Below are 8,740 nucleotides of genomic sequence, written 5' to 3' on the forward strand. Positions count from 1 at the left end.
CTGTAATTATTTGGTGATGAAGGAAAAACTGCCCGTTAGCACTTCGTGTTTACTTTGAATGTGGGGAGACACGCTGCTGCTTTTGCTGTTAGTCTTAGGCATGAAATACTGTGTGTTACATCTTGTGATTTCAGGATCTGATGACCTCCATGGATGACATTAAACATGTGGCTTGGCATTTCAGGACATAAATCTCAAATAATCAGCCTGAGAGGACAGCACCAAACCCTCTGGGGAGGTTACCAGCATGAGGCACGCCCTCTGGAATAAACTCGAGGTGGAGATGCGACTTGTCCCTGGTGGAGCCGGAGGGGTAGGGTAGGAGCAGGTCCCGGCTGCTGCAGTGACACTCAGAGGCTGTGTCCTGTGAATGGAGAACCAGCCGCTGGAAGTTGTCCCCTGGGATGAGGACACACCGTGAATCAGCCGTGCCCCACTGACACTTTTTATTACTTCAGGGGGTTGCTGGGCTTCACACGTTTTCTTCTGGACAGAAACAAGCCAAGCTCCTTGTCTCCTGTCTCCCTGGACCTGAGAGACCTATAATGTCCTTCATGGGACATGACTGTAGCCTCTCTCTCTTTTTTTAAAAAAATTATTTATTTATTTGGCTATGCCAGGTCTTAGTTGCAGCATGCAAACTCTTAGTTGCAACATCTGGGATCTAGTGCCCTGACCAGGGATTGAACCCCAGCCCCCTGCATTGGGAGCATGGAGTCTTAGCCATTGGACCACCAGGGAAGTCCCTATAACCTCTCTTAAAATATCCATTTCACAGCAAGTCACAAGTGAAGTGTGCTAAGTCACTTCAGTCGCATCCAACTCTTTTGTGAGCCCACGGACTGTAGCCTGCCAGGCTCCTGTGTCCATGGGATTCTCCAGGCAAGAACACTGGAGTAGGTTGCCAGGCCCTCCTCCAGGGGATCTTCCTGACCCAGGGATCGAACCCATGTCTCATACGACTCCCGCGTTGGCAGGTGGGATCTTTACCGCTAGTGCCACTTGGGAAGCATTTCACAGCGAGTCATACACACTCTTGCATTTTGTTGCATCTCTCTCCTCTATTTTTCTTTTTGTATCTTCACCACTTGTCTTTCCAATTAGACAGTAAAAGCTTTGGGGGGAAACTTCCTTTCTTACTGTGGTACACATATACAGTGGAGTATTACTCAGCCATAAAAAGAATGAAATAATGCGATTTGCAGCAAAAGATGGATCTAGAGATTATCATACTAAGTGAAGAAAGTCAGACAGAGAGAGACAAATATCGTATGATATCATTCATATGTGCAATCTTAAAAAAAGATAATATAAACTAGCTTATTTACAAAACAGAAACAGACTTATGATAACTAAAGTGGAAGGGAGGGTAGAGATAAATTAGGAGTTTGGGATTAACATATACACACTACTATATGTAAAACGCTTTCCTGGTAGCTCAGCTGGTAAAGAATCTGCCTGCAATGCAGGAGACCCTGGTTCGACTCCTGGGTCAGGAAGAGCCCCTGGAGAAGGGGTAGGCTATCTACTCCAGTATTCGTGGGCTTCCCTGGTGGCTCAGAAGGTAATGAATCCATCTGCAATGCTGGAGACCGGGGTTCTATCCCTGGGTCGGGAAGATCCCCTGGAGGAGGGCATGGCAACCCACTGCAGTATTCTTGCCTGGAGAGTCCCCATGGACAGAGGAGCCTGGTGAGCTGCAGCCTGTGGGAACTGAGCGACTGACACACACAGGCATATAAAATAGATAACCATGCGATCTTACTGTATAGCACAGGGAACGATATTCAGAGTCTCGTGATAACCTGTGAAGGAGTACAGTCTGAAACAGTATAAAGCTGAATCACTTTGCTGTACGCCTGAAGCTAACATAACACTGCTCTCGACTGAAGTCTCGGTGAGACTGTTAGCAAAAGTCTGTACTTCGTCTTCCCGTGACCTCTAGCTCGGGGCCTTCCACGTCTCTACTGAGTGCTGGGCTGCCTTCACTTTGTATTACGGCTGCTAAGCGTGGTCTCAAAGTCATCCTGACACAAGGATCCAGAGACTGCATGCAATTCAATTGTTCTCAATCAGGAGTACAAAAGAATTTGAAACATAACAGAGAAAAAGACCTGGATTTTACGTGATTATGAGCTGTTTTAAATAGGGACATACATAAACTTTAAAACAATATACAGAATTTTAATTCATTGTATCCACTGATATCTAGTAAAAATCCTTTAAAGGAGAATGCGTGTGAAGTGTTGAGCCCATGTGCCAATGAAGGGAACTTTTTTGTATTAAAAAATCAACTGACTGGACTTTCTAGTGAGGAGGGGCCAAGCCAGCCAGGGCCTTGGACACAGACCTCTCAGTCGGGAGTGGGGGTGTTGGGGATGGGGGTGTGGAGGAGGCTCCCTTGAAGCTGGGAGACTTGGCGGGTGAGCTGACTCTCCAGCCAGAGGGCAGTGGTGGAAATGGGGGGTGGGGTGTCAGGACTGAGGTCAGACTTAGAACCACTTCCAGGACACTGAGCCTGGCAGACATGCTGCCCTGGGGGCTTGATCTTAAGTACCTAGCTGGCCTTAACCATTAGAAATTGGGGGAGAGATGTTTTTTAAAATAGTTTCATAAAATTTCAGGCATTGCACTCTTCCACGCCTGTATTCTTGCCTGGGAAATCCCACGGGCAGAGAATTCCGGTGGGCTACAGTCCATGGGGTCGTAAGAGTTGGACACAACTGAGCGACTCAACAGCCACATGGTGCTTCCTGGTGGAATGTGCACCGAGTGACGTCCTCAAGGAGACCTACCAGCCCTGCCTTCCCAGCAGCCTCCCTCTTCAATGAAGAGAGTCCTTATGTTAGCATTTGTTCCTTAGGTGTGAACAGTGCTATCTCCTAGGGAACCTCGTAACATCCTGGTGGACAGTAACTGCCGTCATCACTCTTTGTAGTATTTCTGAGTTATTATTCTTTTACTTTACGAGCATGATACTCTCAGAGGAGCCCGCTCTGACCTCAGACCCCCCACTGGGTCACAGTCCTCTGTTAGTGTTCTATTCCTCCCTCTCACAGGCCCTCCCACTGTTGCAATGAAATAGCAATTGCTTGATTAATTGTTTCATGCCTGTCTCCCTTGCCAGATTATTTTCCCAATGAAAGCAGGAACCAGGTCTGTTTTAATCATAGCTGCAGCCAACACTGGTTCTTGCCCATAGCAATAAATTCTTTTAAAATGAGTTATATCATTCTTTCGTCTATTCATCCATTAGCTAATGCATTTAGAACAAGCTCTCGGAACTGTGCTACAAACAGGGACACAAAAAATGACATGAGCAGGTCTGCATTCAAGGAGCTTATGATGTAGTGCAGAGGTCTTAACCCATGAAGATTAACCCTGAGAACCCGGTGAAAACAGTGGTCCCTCTCCCCAGAAACTACCATATTCATTTAAAATGGAAGCAAGATTTTGTAGGTGGCTTGCAATGTTCATAGATCCCCTGAAGTCTATTCACTATCTTCCTAAAGTTCCCTGGTCCCTGGAGTTTATTCACCGTCTTCCTAAAACTCCCTGAATTCCAAGGTCCTGCCATGAAACTGAGACTTAAAGACACATACAAGTTGAGACTTCCCTGGAAGTCCAGTGGTTAAAACACTGCACTTCCACTGCAGGGGGCACGGGTTCAACCACTGGTTGGGGAACTAAGATTCTGCATGCCCTGCTCATGGCCAAAAAATAGAAAAACAAAAAATACACACACAAGTTAAAGAGAGGAGTGAAGGAGGGTATCAGAGTGTCCTGCTGGGTTGAGAAATGCTTCCCTGGAAAAGATGTTTGAGCCACGTTCTGAGTGCTAAAACTGATGTCGTCAGGAATAAGGATAGGTGGAGCAGTGTTTGAAACCGCACAACTCAGAGTGGGATTTGAACCCAATGTCTTTTCATCGAGACCACACACCTGGTCTTAAGGAAGGTCAGGTTCTTTACATCTCGTTGCAGGAAGAACTTAGTGAGAGACAAAGCAGCAGATAAGAAGTGGACTTATTTAGAGAGATACACATTCCATAGACAGCATGTGGTCTGTCAAAAAGGCTAGAAGCCCTGAAATATGGGATGATTAGTTTTTATGGGCTGGGTAATTCCATCAGCTAATGAGTGGACAGATTAGTCCAACTATTTGGTAGAAGGGGTGGTGATTTCCAGAAATTGGGCCACTGCCCACTTGCTGGTCTTTTATGGTCAGCCTGGGGATGATCCTGGCCCCTGGGTGAGTGTCATTAACTGTGTTATACATGAACATCACCAGGTGGTCAATACCAAAATCAGATTGATTATATTTTTTGCAGCCAAAGATGGAGAAGTTCCACATAGTCAACAAAAACAAGACTGGGAGCTGACTGTGCCTCAGATCGTGAACTCCTTATTGCCAAATTCAGACTGAAATTGAAGAAAGTAGGGAAAACCACTAGACCATTCAGAAAGAAAGAAAGAAAGAACGAAAGTAAAGTCGCTCAGTCATGTCCGATTCTTTGCGACCCCATGGACTGTAGCCTACCAGTCTCTTCGGACCATGGGATTTTCCAGCAAGAGTACTGGTGTGGGTTGCCATTTCCTTCTCCAGGGGATTATCCCGAATCAGGGATTGAATCCGGGTCTCCTGCACTGCAGGCAGATGCTTTACTGTCTGAGCTACCAGGGAAGCCCTAAAGAATACTGGAGTGGGTTACCATGACCTCCTTCAGGGGATCTTCCCAACCCAGGGATCGAACCCAGGTCTCCTGCATTGTGGGCAGATTCTTTACCAACTGAGCCACCAGGGAAGCCAGACCATTCAGGTATGACCTAAATCAAATCACTTACGAATATACAGTGGAAGTGACAAATAGATTCAAGTGACTAGATCTGAAGAACTAAGAACTGAAGAACTATGGACAGAGGTTTGTAGCACTCTACAGGAGGTGGTGATCAAAACCATCCCCAAGAAAAGGAAATGCAAAAAGGCAAAATGGCTGTCTGAGGAGGCCTTACAAATACCTGTGAAAAGAAGAGAAGCTAAAGGCAAAGGAGAAAAGGAAATATATACCCATTTGAAGGCAGGGTTCCAAAGAATAGCAAGAAGAGATAAGAAAGCCTTCCTCAGTGATCAACGCAAAGAAATAGAGGAAAACAGTAGAATGGGAAAGACAAGTGACCTCTTCAAGAAAATTGAAGATACCAAGGGAATATTTCATGCAAAGATGGGCACAATAAAGGACAGAAATGGTATGGACTTAACAGAAACAGAAGATATTAAGAAGAAGTGGCAAGAATACACAGAAGAACTATACAAAAAATATCTTCATGACCCAGATAACCACGAGGGTGCGATCACTCACCCAAAGCCAGACATCTTGGAATGTGAGGTCAAGTGGGCCTTAGGAAGCATCACTACAAACAAAGCTAGTGGAGGTGATAGAATTCCGGTTGAGCTATTTCAAATCCTAAAAGATATGCAGTTCAAGTGCTGCATTCAATATGCCAGCAAATTTGGAAAAACTCAGCAATGGCCGCAGTACTGGACAAGGTCAGTTTTTATTCCAATACCAAAGAATGACAATGCCAAAGAATGTTCAAACCACCGCACAATTGCACTCATCTCACACGCTAGCAAAGTAGTGCTCATAATTCTCCAAGCCATGTTTCAGCAATATGTGAACCGTGAACTTCCAGATGTTCAAGCTGGTTTTAGAAAAGGCAGAGGAACCAGAGATCAAATTGCCAGCATCCGTTGGATCATCGAAAAATCAAGAGAATTCCAAAAAAGACCATTTACTTCTGCTTTATCAACTACACCAAAGCCTTTGACTGTGCGGATCACAACAAACTGGAAAATTCTGAAAGAGATGGGAAAACCAAACCACCTGACCTGCCTCCTGAGAAACCTGTACACAGATCAAGAAGCAACAGTTAGAACTGGACATGGAACAACAGACTGGTTCCAAATTGGGAAAGGAATATGTCAAGGCTGTATATTGTTACCCTGCTTATTTAACTTCTATGCAGAGTACATCATGTGAAATGCCAGGGTGGATGAAGCACAAGCTGGAATCAAGATTGCTGGGAGGAATATCAGTAACTTTAGATATACTGATGACACCACCTTTATGGCAGAAAGTGAAGAGGAACTAAGGAGCCTTTTGATGAAGTTGAAAGAAGAGAGTGAAAAATTTGGCTTAACACTCAACATGCAGAAAACTAAGATCATGGCATCATGCCCCATCACTTCATGGCAAATAGATGGGGAAACAACGGAAACAGTGACAGACTTTATTTTCTTGGGCTCCAACATCACTGCAGATGGTGACTGCAGCCATGAAATGAAAAGGTGCTTGCTCTTGGAAGAAAAGTTATGAAAACCTAGACAGTATATTAAAAAAATAGAGACACCACTTTGCCAACAAAGTCCCATCTAGTCAAAACTATGGGTTTTCCAGTAGTCATATATGGACCATAAAGAAAGAGGAACACTGAAGAACTGATGCTTTTGAACTGTGGTGTTGGAGAAGTCTCTTGAGAGTCCCTTGGCCTGCAAGGAGATCAAACCAGTCAATCCTAAAGGAAATTAGTCCTGAATATTCACTGGAAGGACTGATGCTGAAGCTGAAGCTCCAATACTTTGGCCACCTGATGTGAAGAACTGACTCACTGGAAAAGACCCTGATGCTGGGAAAGATTGAAGGCAGGAGCAGAAGGGGACGACAGAGGATGAAATGGTTGGATCACTGCTTTGATGGACATGAGTTTGAGCATGCTCCAGGAGATGGTGATGAACAGGGAAATCTGGCGTGCTGCAGTCCATGGCGTCGCAAAGAGTCAGACACGACTGAGCAGCTGAACTGAACTAATTACAATGAGCACATAATGTGGCTCAAGGTCCACTGGAAGTCGAATCTTCTGCCATCTCGGACCTAGTTGGTTCTTACCAGTTTATGTCATGTCCTCACTGGCTGTGTGATTCCTTTAAAGATTGTGCCTTGACCCCTTCTTTCCTGTCTTGTGTTTGGGAAAGCATGGGAGCGGGAAGAGACGTGTCACTGGGGGAACTGAAAAACCTCAAGGAGATACAACCAGTCAATCCTAAAGGAAACCAGTGCTGAATATTCATTGGAAGGACTGATGCTGAAGCTGAAGCTCCAATACTTTGACCACCTGATGCGAAGAGGTGCCTTATGCTGATACTGGGAAAGACTGAAGGCAGGAGGAGAAGGGGACAACAGAGGATGAGGTGGTTGGATGGTATCACTGACTCAATGGACATGAGTTTGAGCAAGCTCTGGGAGATAGTGATGGACAGGGAAGTCTGGCATGCTGCAGTCCATGGGATCGCAAAGAGTCAGACACGACTGAGTGACTGAACAACAACAATACCCAGCGTGAGACAAGAAGGCGTGCTGGGGGAGGGCATGTTGGCTGGAACTGGCCAGCAGGTTGGGAGAGGGTGGCTGCGGGGTGGGAAGCTGCTGCAGTGCCTTATTCCTGGGGGGGGGGGGGGGGGGACCAGCCGTGACTTCAGGGGGGGCTGTCTGCTGAGGAGTTGGGGACAAATGGAAGGGCAAGATCCTGGGGGCCAGTTGATCCCATGTATCCATCATTCAGGTCCAGGGCCTGGATGTGGGTGAGACTCTGGGGTTGATAGGAGTGTACGGGCTGGCATGGCACTTACGGAGGAGAATCAGCAGGGCTCAGCGACTGACTGCAGGTCACCCATGTGCAGGATGGCGGGAATAAACCCCAGGTTTTTGCCTTAAGCAGTTGAGTGCACATTGAAATAGTTTCCAAAGGTATCCTTGGGCACAAACACCCTCCTTTTTTGCATGGATGCCAACCTGACAGAATAAGGGTGCTCACGGGACACTTTTTTTCCCATTCAAAATGAAATAAGCTTTTGTAAATGATAGAAAGGATATTCCTTACAATGTAGATGACCCAGCAGATTGGTTAGGAGAACATCCAGAGAAAACCGATGCTGTTTTTTCATCACAAAGATTGTGTGTAAGGCAGGTTTCTAATATCCCTCCAGAGAATAATGAGGAGCGGGGGTGTACACACACCATGTGGTCACTGCAGGTACCTGATAGGGTGGAGATGCTCAGTCCTGGGTGTTACGGAGCTATTCCCCCAAAATGTCAAATCATAATTATGAGTTTCTTATAAATTTCAATACATTAGGAAGCTAGGGTGTTATACACCTTGACTTATTAAAAAAAAAAAATGAAAGAAACCCACTTCAAATTAGCTGTCATTTCAAACTTCATTTGGAAGGACAAGTGGGCTTTGGATGAATGTTTTTAAAATACCAGTTTGATTGAGATTTAATTCATATACCATATAATTCACTCATCTAAAGTGTTCGTGGGGAGCTTCCCTGGTGGCTCAGTGGTAAAGAATCCGCCTGCCAGTGCAGGAGACTCGGATTTGATCCTTGACCCGGTAAGATCCCGCATGCTGTGGAGCAACTAAGCCCGTGGGTGACAACTCCTGAGCCTGTACCCAGAGCCCGGAGCCCCGACTGCTGAGCCTGTACTCCAGAGCCCGGGGGCCCGGACTAGTGAGCCTGTGCCCTAGAGCCCGGAGCCCCGACTACTGAGCCTGTACCCAGAGCCCGGAGCCCCAACTACTGAGCCTGTACCCAGAGCCCAGAGCCCCAACTACTGAGCCTGTACCCAGAGCCCGGAGCCCCGACTGCTGAGCCCGCGTGCCTAGAGCCTGGAGCCCCG

Source organism: Cervus canadensis, chromosome 14, assembly GCF_019320065.1.
Source record: "Cervus canadensis isolate Bull #8, Minnesota chromosome 14, ASM1932006v1, whole genome shotgun sequence".
Lineage (NCBI taxonomy): Eukaryota > Metazoa > Chordata > Mammalia > Artiodactyla > Cervidae > Cervus > Cervus canadensis.